Source organism: Somniosus microcephalus, chromosome 8, assembly GCF_052327205.1.
Source record: "Somniosus microcephalus isolate GS21.2 chromosome 8, FLI_Smic_1.0, whole genome shotgun sequence".
In the NCBI taxonomy this organism is placed as follows: Eukaryota; Metazoa; Chordata; class Chondrichthyes; order Squaliformes; family Somniosidae; genus Somniosus; species Somniosus microcephalus.
Genome location: NC_140994.1, coordinates 245,622,134 through 245,634,809, shown reverse-complemented (window position 1 = coordinate 245,634,809; position 12,676 = coordinate 245,622,134). Strand labels below are relative to the sequence as shown.

The following is a 12,676-nucleotide window of genomic DNA, read 5'->3' as shown; positions in this document are numbered from 1 at the left end:
CCTAGCTGCAGGGCTCCACTATCCAGGGCGTGGCAGCAGACAAAGTCGACCCTTCCCCCTTTAAGAGCTGGCCGGCGTCAGGGTGTCTGCTGTCAATCAAAACATGACCGCACCTGCGCTGCGCCCGGCCTCGGCGTTATCAGTCCGCACCGCCGGCTTAGCGCCTAAAGATAGGAGTGCAACGCCAGTTTCAGCGCTCGCCCAAACTCCTTGGCCAAAGCTACTGAATTTCGGCGAAGTGGCCTCCACTTTCCGGCGGGCGCTAACTTTACCGCCCCAAAACTGGCTAGACTGAATTTCTAGGCCATAATATTGTGAAGGGGCTTGATCGGGTGGATGCGGTGAGGATGTTCCCAATGATGGGTGAAACTAGAACTAGGGGGCATAATCTTAAAATAAGGGGCTGCTCTTTCAAAACTGAGATGAGGAGAAACTTCTTCACTCAGAGGGTGGTAGGTTTGTGGAATTTGCTGCCCCAGAAAGCTGTGGAAGCTACATCATTAAATAAATTTAAAACAGAAATAGATAGTTTCCTAGAAGTAAAGGGAATTAAGGGTTACGGGGAGCGGGCAGGAAATTGGACATGAGTCTAGGTTCGGAATGGTCATGGCCCTGTGGGTAGTGGAGTGGGCCCAGGGGCCGTGTAGCCTTGTTCTGCTCCTACTGTGTTCTAATTCTGTGTTAGATTTCAGGAGATGGTTTTATTCCTGTTCCTGGCTGGGGTGGAGATCGCCTTTACAGAAGGTAAGTACTGTAGAAAATATAGGGACAGAGTGATCTCCTGGAAGAATTTTGATCGCCTAGATGGGTTGGAGAGGAATTTCCCAGATTTTTTTCTCCCAAATTGGCCATTGGGTCTTTATCTGGTTTTTCGCCTCTCCCGGGAGATCACATGGGTTCGGGTGGATGCAGAGTGATAGAAGATTTGAGGTTAGGATCAGATCAGCCATGATCTTATTGAATGGTGGAGCAGGCTCGAGGGGCCGATTGGCCTACTCCTGCTCCTATTTCTTATGTTCTTATGATAGACAGAAAGGAAAGGGAGGTGGGGTGGCTTTGTTGGTAAAGGATGGGATCAGTGCGGTGGTGAGAAGTGATATTGGCTCAGAAGATCAAGATGTAGAATCAGTTTGGGTGGAGATAAAAAAAAATAAAGGGAAAAAAAGTCTCTGGTGGGCGTAGTCTACAGGCCTCCGAACAGTAGCAATACTGTTGGACAGAGTATAAATCAACAAATAATGGAGGCCTGTAAAAAAGGTACGGTAATAATCATGGATGATTTTAATCTCCATATTAATTGGACAAATCAAATTGGCCATGGTAGCCTTGAGGAGGAATTCATATAGTGCATCCAGGATGGTTTCCTAGAACAGTATGTAATGGAACTAACCAGGGAGCAAGCTATCTTGGATCTGGTGCTGTGTAATTAGACAGAATTAATAAATGATCTCAAAGTATAGGATCCTCTAGGAAAGAGTGATCATAGCATGGTTGAATTTCAAATTCAGTTGGAGGGTGAGAAAGTTGTATCTCATACCAGTGTCCTGATCTTAAACAAAGGCAATTACAGTGGCATGAGGGCAGAACTGGCTAAAGTGGACTGGAAAAATAAATTAAAGGGTAAGACAGTTGAAATGCAGTGGCGGACATTTAAGGAGATATTTCATAACTCTCAGCAAAAATATATTCCAGTGAGAAAGAAAGATTTTAAGAGAAGGGAGCACCACCCGTGGCTAACTAAGGAAGTAAAGGATGGTATCAAATTGAAAACAAAGGGATACGATGTTGCCAAGATTGTTGGGAGACCAGAGGATTGGGAAATTTTTAAAAACCAGCAAAGGATGACTACAAAATAATAAAGAGAGAGAAAATGAATTATGAGAGTAAACTGGCAAGAAACATTAAAACAGATAGTAAGAGCTTCTACAGCTATATATAAAGGAAGAGGGTAGCTAAAGTAAACATTGGTCCCTTAGAGGATGAGACTGGGGAATTAATAATGGAGAACGGGGAAATGGCAGAGACTCTGAACAAATATTTTGTATCTGTCTTCACGGTAGAAGACACTAACAACATCTCAACAATGGATAATCAAGGGACCACAGGGAGTGGGGAACTAAAGACAATCACTATCAAAAAGGAAAAAGTTCTTGGTAAAATAATGGGACTAAAAGACAAAAAGTTCCCTGGACCAGATGGCCTGCATCCCAGGGTCTTAAAAGAAAAGGCTGCAGAGACATTGGTTGCAATATACCAAAATTCCTTGGACTCTGGAGAGGTCCCAGCGGATTGGAAAACCGCAAATGTAACACCCCTATTTAAAAAAGGAGGGAGACAGAAAACAGGAAACTATAGGCCAGTTAGCCTAACATCTGTCATTGGGAAAATGCTGGAGCCCTTCATTAAGGAAGCAGTAGCAGGGCATTTGGAAAATCATAATGCAGTCAAGCAGAGTCAGCATGGTTTTATGAAAGGGAAATCATGTTTAACAAATTTGCTGGAGTTCTTTGAGGAGGTAACGAGTAGGGTGGGCAAAGGTGAACCAGTGGATGTGGTGTATTTGGATTTCCAGAAGGCATTCGATAAGGTGCCACATAAAAGTTTACTGCATAAGATAAGAGCTCACAGAATTGGGGGTAATATATTAGCATGGATAGAGAATTGGCTAACTAACAGAAAGCAGACAGTCAGGATAAATGGGTCACTTTCTGGTTGGCAAACGGTAACAGGGATCGGTGCTGGTGCCTCAACTATTTACAATCTACATTAATGACTTGGATGAAGGGACTGAGTGTAATGTAGCCAAGTTTGTGGATGATACAAAGATGGGTGGGAAAGCAAGTTGTGCAGAGGACTCAAAGAACCTGCAAAGGGATACAGACAGGCTAGGTGAGTGGGCAAACATTTGGCAGATGGAGTATAATGTGGGAAAGTGCGAGGTTATACACTTTGGCAGGAAAAATAAAAAAGCAAATTATTATTGACATGGAGAGAGATTACAAAATGCTACAGTTCAGAGGGACCTGAGGGTCCTTGTACATGAAAGACAAAAAGTTAGCATGCAGGTATAGCAAGTAATCAAAAAGGCAAATGGAATGTTGGCCTTTATTTCAAACGGGTTGGAGTATAAAAGCAGGGAAGTCCTGCTACAACTGTACAGGGTATTGGTGAGACAACACCTTGAGTACTGCGTACAGTTTTGGTCTCCTTATTTAAGGAAGGATATACTTGCATTGGAGGCAGTTCAGAGACGATTTACTAGTTTAATTCCAGAGATGAGGGTGTTGACTTATGAGGAAAGGTTGAGCAGGCTGGACCTATACTCATTGGAATTTAGAAGATTGGGAGGTGATCTTATTGAAACATATAAGATACTGAGGGGACACGACAAGGTAGATGCAGAGAGGATGCTTCCCCTCGTGGGGAAATCTAGAATGCGGGGGCACAGTTTTAGAATAAAGGGTCGCCCTTTTAGAACTGAGATGAGGAGGAATTCCTTCTGAGTATCATAAATCTGTGGAATTCTCTGCCCCACAGAGCCGTGTAGGCTGGGTCATTAAATACATTTAAGGTGGAGATAGACAGATTTTTGCAAGATCAGGGAGTGAAGGGTTATGGGGAACGGGCAGGGCCCAAAATCAGCCATGATCTTATTGAATGGCGGAGCAGGCTTGAGGGGTCAAGTGTTCTATTCCTGCTCCTATTTCTTATGTTATTATATTCTTATGTAGGCTTCAAGGGGATATAGACAGGCAAATGAGTGGGCAAGAACATGGCAAATGGAATATAATGTGGAGAAATGTGAAGTTATCCAATTTGGTAGGAAAAACAGAAAAGCAGAGTATTTTTTAAATGGTGAGAGATTGGGAAATGTTGGTGTTCAGAGAGACCTGGGTGTCCTTGTACACGAATCACTTAAAGTTAACATGCAGGTACAGCCAGCAATTAGTAAAGCAAATGGTATGTTGGCCTTTATTACAAGAGGATTTGAGTATAAGAGTAAAGGTATCTTACTGCAATTATATAGGGCCCTGGTGAGACCACAACCTGGAGTATTGTGTACAGTTTTGATCTCCTTACCCAAGGAAGGATATACTTGCATAGAGAGAGTGCAACGAAGGTTCACCTGTTTGATTCCTTGGGTGGGGGGATTGTCCTATGAGGAGAGGTTGAGCAGACTAGGCCGATATTTTCTAGAGTTTAGAAGAATGAGAGGTGATCTCATTGAAACATACAAAATTCTTACAGGGCTTGACAGGGTAGATGCAGGGAGAATGTTTTCCCTGGCTGGGGAGTCTAGAACCAGGGGTCACAGTCTCAGAGTAAGGGGTCTGCCATTTAGGACTGAGATGAGGAGAAATTTCTGCACTCAGAGGGTGGTGAATCTTTGTAATTCTCTACACCAGAGGGCTGTGGAGGCTCAGTCGTTGAGTATATTCAAGACAGAGATAGATAGATTTTTCGATGTTAAGGGAATCAAGTGATATGGGGATAGTGCAGAAAAGTGGAGATGAGGTAAATGATTAGCCATGATCTTATTGAATGGCAGAGCAGGCTTGAAGGGCCAAATGGCCAACTCCTGCTCCTATTTTTTATGTTCTTAGGTTCTTATGTCAGCATGTGGGTCCCCGGTGCATATATCAGCATTGAACAAAAAAACTGGCCTTATGTTTTATGTTACCCATGTCTACCATCTGATTCAATGGTCTTGCCTGGTATCTTATTCCCTGACTAATATTGAAAACATTCTCCCTGCTCTCCCTTCCTACACTAATACTTAATTTGTGCCACCTGGTATGTGCGCCCATCATCATATGGAGCAAATTGTATCGATCAATTGTTTTTGCTCTCGAAGAATCTTGAACATTTCCAGTGGACTTCCTCAAAGTGAGAATTCCTTAATCTTTCTTGATAAATTATCATTCTTGCACATCTCCGGAATCTTCTAAAGGCAATAATATATTTCCTGTAATTGGGTGACTAAAGCTGTGTAGGTTCGACCCAGTGTCTTATAGATTTGTGCCTATAAGATATAAGTTCTTCTGAATCAGGTTATATTGTTCCTGATTTGCTTATCTCATCTTCTGTTACCTGGAGCGGTCGTCTCCCGATCCTTATCTCGTGGAGTGGATCGAGGGTTCAATCACAGATTAACCTTACAGGTGTGATGCAATCGCCCGAACGTGTTAATGAACCTATCCCAGGGAATTGAGATGGTGTCAACGTTTATGACTGGAGGCGGCAGGGCATCCTGTCTGCTCATATTCTGTAGCGGAGCTGGAACCCCAGAATTTCAATCCCAGGCACTTCATGGTTTAAAACCCTTTCATTATAACACAGCAGATTCTCCGATTTACCATGAGCTCTGCCATTTGAGATCCTCCAGTAACATTTACAATAACAGATTCCAGGACTGACCCCTTTACTTCCCATCCCGAAATGTTTTTGAGATTGATAAGTTCCAATTTGAGCTGCCCTCTATTTCCTATTTTGAGCAAATTTTCTTTCTCAGCTCAAATAATGATGTCTGAACCCTGAGCTGAAAGGGAAGAGGAAGCTCGCCTGCCCTGTGGTTTCACAAGAGATAACGTCATTTACTTTGTGCAGAGCAATGAATGAGAACCTCAGTGTGCTGTGTGTCGCTCTGCTGGGAGCTTTGCTGCTCAGTCTCTGGACTACTTCACTAGTCTCTAACCACAAGGTAGGCAATCTTAAAGCAATCATATTTGATTTTAATGGATTGATTTAAATGTGACTTGAGTAACTTTTTTTTATACGTTCATGGGATCTGGGCATCGTGGCAATGCCAGCATTTTATTTGTCATCGGTAATTGTAATGCCATTGAATGTCAAGGGGCAGTGGTTAGACGCTCGCTTGTTGGAGATAGTCATTGCCTGGTACTTGTGTGGCATGAATGTTACCTGCCACTTATCAGCCCAAGCCTGAATGTCGTCCAGGTCTTGCTGCATGCGGGCATACAATGCTTCATTATCTGAGGAGTTGCAAATGGAACTGAACACTGTGCAATCATCAGCGAACATCCCCACTTCTGACCTTATTGTTAGATCCGTGATTCTGAGGGTAGGCTGTTTTTCAATAACCACACGGATGCTGTAACTTAACAACAAACAGGTATTTACTGGAGGAGGGTAGCCTCAAGACTGGAGGTACAGAGGCATGCGCAAAGCTTATATACAGGTGTGGTCACTGCCGGTACTACAGTATACAGGAGCTGTAAAAGTAGTTCTGTCTTAAAGGCACATACACTACAATTCCTCCCCTTTTAGATTAGTCGTACCCCTAATATTCAAATAACAATTAACACTTTAACATGTACATTAAACAATAGTCCATTTATAGATTCAATCTTTGGGGCGGCTTCCTGACCCTTTCGGGATAGCGCCTTTCCTGAGGTTCTTGTTCTTGGTGCAGAGGCGATTCTGACCCCTTTTCATCGGGTAGTTCATCGGGTTCCACTGCCACTGGTTCTAAGGTAGATGCTACCGGTTTGTCAGGTTCATCCCCAGGTACTCGAGACATGGGGTTGACGCGTTCCTGTGACGCTAAGATCTGATCGACGTGGCGTCTCACAATGTTCTCCCCGACATCCACTGTGTACATTAATGGCCCCTGCCTTGTGCATATCGTTCCGGGTTGCCATTTCTCTGTTCGATAGTCACGGGCCAAGACTGGTTGCCCTACATTGAAGCTCCTTGTCGGCTTCTCATTGATGTGCTGGAATTGTTTGTCCTCAACATTTCTTCGCACATTTGGTCTGAGCAAGTCCAGACGAGATCTCAACCTTCGGTTAAAGAACATCATGGCCGGGGTCTGGTTGGTAACTGCATGTGTCGCGTTTCGGTAGGCTAATAAGAAATTGTCCATCTTATGCTGTAGTGGAATTTCATCATCGCACATGGCCTTTATCGCCTTCTTAAAGGTTTGTACGAACCTCTCAGCCAATCCATTTGTGGCTGGATGATACGGGGCGGATGTGTAATGCCTTACCCCATTCCTTCTCATAAATTTTTGAAACTCGTCGGACACAAACTGTGGTCCATTATCAGAGCAAATCTGCTCTGGCAAACCGTTTCTGGCAAATATGGTCCGTAGGACTGCAATCGTTTTCTCTGTAGTGGTTGAAGACAGTTTTATCACCTCAGGACACTTTGAATGAGCATCCACTGCTATTAAGAACATTGAGTCCATGAATGGACCAGCGAAATCAATATGCACCCGTTGCCATGGAGAGGAGGGCCACTCCCATGGGTGTAGAGGGGCATGTGGTGGTGCATTTTGGACCTTCTGGCATCCTAAGCAGCTCTTAGTTAGGTCTTCGATTTGTTGATCGATTCCAGGCCACCACACATAAGCCCTAGCAAGGCTTTTCATTTTCACTCCCCCCAGATGACCATCATGTAGCTCATTTAGCACTCTCTCCCTTAACTTGGGTGGAATCACCACTATGGATCCACACATCACTGTCCCCTGGCATACTGACAGCTGTTCTCTTCTGGATGAGAATGCTGGCAACAGTGAGTCGCCATGTGTTGGCCATCCCCTCACCGTCAAATCATATACCCGAGACAGCGTCGGATCATTGCGGGTCTCCTTCTCTATATCCGCGTTCGTTACTGGCAATCGTTCAATTATTGACGAATAAAATATCTCGATAGGGTCCACTGCTGGTGCTTCCTCCACAGTAGTCAGTGGCAGGCGCGATAGCCCATCAGCATTCACATGCTGTTTCGTGCCTTTATATTCTATTTCATATTGAGTCGCCCCTAGAAACAGGGACCATCTTTGTAACTGTTGTGCAGTCATCACTGGAACGCCCTTCTTAGGATTAAAGATGGAGACAAGTGGTTGGTCGTCAGTCAGCAAGGTGAACTTCTGCCCATGCAGATAGTGGTTGAATTTTTTTACTCCCCATACTCGGCTGAGGGCCTCCCTTTCAATCTGGGTGTAGTTGCTCTCGGCTGAGGTTAGTGACCGAGATGCAAAGGCTACTGGCCTCTCCAACCCGTCTGGGAATTTGTGCGACAGCACCGCTCCAATACCATAGGGTGATGCATCACATGCCAAACGAATTGGTAGTGCTGGGTTGAAATGGGCCAACACCTCTTTTGATGTGATCAATTCTTTACACTTCTGGAAAGTTCATCTACGTTCGTCATCCCACTTCCATGGTACCCCTGTTTGCAGTAGGGTGTTCAGTGGGTGTAATACCGTGGACAAATTTGGTAAGCACTTGTGGTAGTAGTTTACCAGCCCGAGGAACAACCTCAGTTGTGATACATTTTCCGGTGCTGGAGCCTTCACTCCTGCCTCAATCTTGTCAGGGGACTTATGTAACCCCTCTTCATCGATGACGTGGCCACAATACGAGATCTGTTTCTGGAAAAACTCGCACTTATGGCGATTAGCTCGTAGCCCATACTCCTTTAATCTGGTGAGCACCTTCTCCAAGTTGGCGAGGTGATCACTGTCATTTTCGCCCGTGACCAAGATGTCGTCCAAATAACACTGGGTCCCTGGAATCCCTTGCAGGACCTGATCCATCGCCCTTTGCCAGATAGCCGGAGCCGAGGCTACTCCGAACACCAGTCGATTGTATTCATAGAGACCTTAATGAGTGTTAATCGTAAGGTATTGTTTCGAAGCTTCTTCTACCTCCATTTGCAAATACGCCTGGGCTAGATTAATTTTGGTGAAGCGTTTACCTCCAGATAGCGAGGCAAAAATATCCTCAATTCGTGGAAGTGGATATTGTACCGTGTGAAGGACTGGGTTAACTGTCACCTTAAAATCCCCACAGATGCGGACCTTCTTTGGTTCCCCAGGCGTATTACTCAACGACCTCTTCATTACAGGAACGATGGGTGTATCCCACTCACTCCAGTCCACTTTGGACAGTACTCCTGAACGTTCCAACCCTTCCAGCTCTGCTTCAACAGCTGGTCTGATCGCATAAGGCACTGGTCTGGCCTTAAGAAACTTTGGGCTTGCATTTTCCCCTATTTTAATCGTTGCTGTTATGCCTTTTAGTGTTCCTAGTCCCTCCTGGAACACTTCTTTTGCATCAGTTAGCATTTTTGACAGTCGTCCAGGTGTGATGTCGTCATCCTTTTTGGCCTCAACCTTCAGTGCCTGTATGGAATGCCAATCTAATTGTATCTTCCGGATCCATTCACGTCCTAGCAGTGGTGGTCCTCCATCTGGCAATACATATATATCCATTTTAGGTATTTCCTGGCCTTTATATATCACTTTCACCCTTATTTTTCCTTTGGGGTAGACTTTTTGCCCCGTATACGTCTTCAAGACAATCTCTGTAGCTTTCAAGGGTATATGTGAAAATAGCCGCTTGTAGTCCCTTTGGTTGATGACTGTTAGGGCTGATCCTGTGTCCAATTCCATTTTCACTTGGACTCCATCTATCTTGAGTGTAACCCAGATAGTCTGGTGATCCTCCATTTTGGTTACCTTATGTAGTTTCAGACAACCCAGCTCCTTGCTTCCGGAGTCTGTGTCACTTTTCTATTCGTCTGAACCACTGTCCATCACCTGGTGTACATTTTTGTACTTCTCCTGTGGAGATTTCTTACTGTTGCTTTCCTTCCCAGACCTGCAGACTCTTGCTATGCATCCTGCTTTCCCACACTGTCTGCACACTTGGTCCTTGAACCAACAATCCTTCTGGTCATGTGTTGTTCTGCCGCAGCGATTGCACTTCCCTGTTCTATAGGACATTTCATTGGTGCCATATTCTTGCGGTCTCCATTGTACCTCTGCAGCGCCCCTTGCGGCTGCTTTTTGCGATACTGCCATACTGAAAGCTTTGTCCAGCGTAAGATCCTTTTCTGATAGAAGTCGTTTCTGGGTTCCTTCACTTTGTAGCCCACACACAAACTTGTCCCTTAACGTATCTGCTAGTCCCACTCCAAACTGGCAGTGTTTCGATAGCTTGCGCAGTTCCGTTAGGTACTCAGCATTGCTTTCGTCTTTGCGTTGGTTCCTTTTATGGAACTTAAATAGTTCTGCTATCAGCAGCGGTGTGGAGTTTAAGTGGTCCTGTAGGATTTCTACTATGCTTTCGAAATTCTTGTTCACCGGCTTCTCTGGGGTTATTAGATTTCGCAGTAACCCATAAGTTTTTGCACCCATGGAATTTAACAAAACCAGTGCTTTATTAGCATCTGGCACTTCATTCGCCTTGCAGTACACCTCAATACGTTCCACATATGTTGCCCAATTTTCGACTTCATTGTCGAACGTAGAGATACTGCCACTCGTCGGCATCCCTGTGTGTGAGTTAACTGTCAGAAATGGCATCTCCCGCGCTTCCCCTTCTTCTCTACTGGCACTAAATGGTGTCTCCCGCGCTTTCCTTCCTTCCCGCGCTCGCCCTTCTTCTCCGCTGCGGCTTCCAAAAATGGCGTCTCCCGCGCTCTTCCTTCTCCCCGCGGACCCTGTTCAGCCCGTGAGCCCTGGCTGTGCTCTACGCGTTCTTCTTTTTATTTTTTTTTATTCGACGCCGCTCGGTCTTGAACCCGGCTGTTTCTTTACCCTCTCTCTCTCTCCGGTTTGTTTTTTTTTCTCGACGCCGCTCGGTGTTCAACCCCCGGCTGCGCCCTGTGCGCTTCACCCTCTGTCTTACCCCGTCAATGCTGCTCGGCTTTCTCTCCGCCGTCGGTTGGCTCCAGCCGCTGCTGCCCGGGAAGGGTCTGCGCTGGACCTGTCCTCAGTCTCTTGCTGATCGTCGCGGCTGGGGAACCAAGCCCAGCTCTCCACAGCCTCCCCTGCGATGTTCACTCTCTGCCTGATGACTGGGTGGTTGCTCGTGGTCGACGCCCGTGTTCCTGACCTCGACTTTTGTTTTTTTAGTTGCAGGTAGATTCGAATCGCCACTCATCGCCACTGTTAGATCCGTGATTCTGAGGGTAGGCTGTTTTTCAATAACCACACGGATGCTGTAACTTAACAACAAACAGGTGTTTACTGGAAGAGGGTAGTCTCAAGGCTGGGGGTACAGAGGCATGCGCAAAGCTTATATACAGGTGTGGTCACTGCCGGTACTACAGTATACAGGAGCTGTAAAAGTAGTTCTGTCTTAAAGGCACATACACTACACTTATGATGGAGGGAAGGTTGTTGATGAAGCAGCTGAAGATGGTGGGCCTAGGATACTGCCCTGAGGAACTCCTGCAGCGATGTCCTGGGGCTGTGATGATTGACCTCCAAACACCACAGCCATCTTCCTTTGTACTAAGTGAGTGTGGCTTTGACCGAATATTTCGTGATCGAATGAAATAATTGAAAGGTTTGTGCCACTGCACCCTGGTCCTCCTGATGACATCCCTGCTTGTGACCTCCGCCGCAATGTGCAACCAGGCTGTGTTGGTCTCCTGCGGAGGTCTCTTCCGCTTATGGGAAGGGAAGAGGACCTCCCGGCTTGCTTATATGGAGCTAGTCAAAGGAGAACCTGTGTGCAGCCCTGCACCTCTATGCAGTGATTGTCAGTGTTTGCAGCACTTTGATGTTGTGGAACACTGACACCACCAATGTCAAAACAAAGTTGTCCATGGTCCCTTTAAGGAAACTGGCAGATGGCGTGTCATGAATGACATCAGCAGATCGCTTCCTCTAATTGGGCTGGGAAATGCGCTGGGCAGGATTAACCAGGCCTATCAAAATAAGTTCCTTTTAGGCAACAGGATGGAGCCAGCAGCAGGGCCGCGACTCGCCACCGACATCGCTCGCCTTGGACCCACCAAGGTAACCATAGAATCATAGAAATTTACAGCACGGAAGGAGGCCATTTCAGCCCAGCGTATCCATGTCGGCAGAAAAAGAGCTATCCACCCTAATCCCAATTTCCAGCTCTTGGTCTGTAGCCCTGTAGGTTACGGCACTTTAAGTGCACATCCAAGCACTTTTTAAATGTGGTGAGGATCTCTGCCTCTACCACCCTTTCAGGCCGTGAGTTTCAGACCCCCACCACCCTTGTAGGGGGTGGCGGGTGGCACTTGCGCCCAGTTAGTTATGCCCCTGACTGCCTGTGAGCGGTTCAAATCACTCCCACGCCCCTGGGTTCTAGATACCGGACTTAGGTACAGTCGATGATACAGGAAAAACTCGAGTAGACAGGTGGTTTGGTGTAAGAAAACCAAGATTTTATTAAAACAGGAACGAAAACACAGTCTTATGAGAAAATTACTGGTAGAGAACAATTACAGGCATATAACAATACTTATACAGGGAATGGGGAACACATGGCACATCGAGGGAAAAACAACTACTTTAACAATCCCCTTATCCTTATCCCACCCCTATACCTAACTAGATTAAGCTATGAGGGGCCAGGAATTCATGCTCACCAATCCAAAGCACAGCCTGCTGTTTTAGCAATTGTGAGTTTTGAGGTCTGGTCTCCTGTCCGTTGGGGTTCTCTGTCGCCACATGGTCTCAGGGGGCGGTGCTGGACCTGTTGCTGCGACACACCTTTCTTCTCCTCAGCTACCATCATCGTCTCGTTGCAATGGGTTCTCTTCTTCTTCTCCCTCGGGCGGTCGGTGGCGGTAATGTTGCATCAGCGAGACGGTTGGCAGTCTTCACTGCTTAGATTTTCCTACCCACTCTTGGAACGCCGGTATATTCGTTATGGCGTGGACA

General features: G+C 46.0%; 1 protein-coding gene across 1 annotated transcript in view; it reads left to right on the top strand.

The window, feature by feature from the left end:
- The first annotated feature begins 899 nt into the window (after positions 1-899).
- Positions 900-12,676, top strand: part of LOC147114250 (uncharacterized) — a 142,171-nt gene continuing 130,394 nt past the window's right edge. The window contains exon 1 of the mRNA XM_085995940.1: positions 900-5,701. The gene's annotated coding sequence lies outside the window, so the exon portion shown is untranslated. The remainder of the gene's footprint in view (positions 5,702-12,676) is intronic.